The sequence below is a fragment of the Habropoda laboriosa genome, unplaced genomic scaffold (genome assembly GCF_001263275.1).
Source record: "Habropoda laboriosa isolate 0110345459 unplaced genomic scaffold, ASM126327v1 scaffold6269, whole genome shotgun sequence".
Taxonomy (NCBI): domain Eukaryota; kingdom Metazoa; phylum Arthropoda; class Insecta; order Hymenoptera; family Apidae; genus Habropoda; species Habropoda laboriosa.
Genome location: NW_017106173.1, coordinates 19,951 through 20,555, shown reverse-complemented (window position 1 = coordinate 20,555; position 605 = coordinate 19,951).

Below are 605 nucleotides of genomic sequence, written 5' to 3'. Positions count from 1 at the left end.
TACACTGGAAATTCTTGTACATTACATGATGCTTTTTCATCACATTGTCTAGAGGATGAATGTCTTTTAATTCTTGTAATGGAAAATCGCTGGATTAGAACTTCACCAATCAAGGAAATCAGTATTGGTGAAGATAACAAATTTATTTTTAAAACATTAAACAGTGTGTATGAACTAGAATATTTAAAAGGTAAAGAAAATGATTAAGTATCCATCAACAGAACAATTTAGAAATGTTATTAAAAAAGTACGTGATAATTGTAATTATCATAGTGAACAATACCCAAAAATTAAATTCACTGGCACTGTGAAGCTTCATGGAACTAATGGTGGAATTGGTTGGGATGGGGAAAAACTTTGGTGTCAATCAAGAAACAATGTACTTGATATTAACAATACTAACTCTGGATTCTATGTGTATGTCATGGAAAACAAAGAGTATTTCAAAGATATATTAGATAAAATTTTGAAAACAGGTGATGCTGAAAGTGTTGTTGTTTATGGCGAATGGTGTGGTTCTAATATCCAAAGTGGAGTAGCTTTAAATAAATTAGACAAAATGTTTGTAGCTTTTAAAATTGCCTTAGTGTGTGGTGAGGATAAAC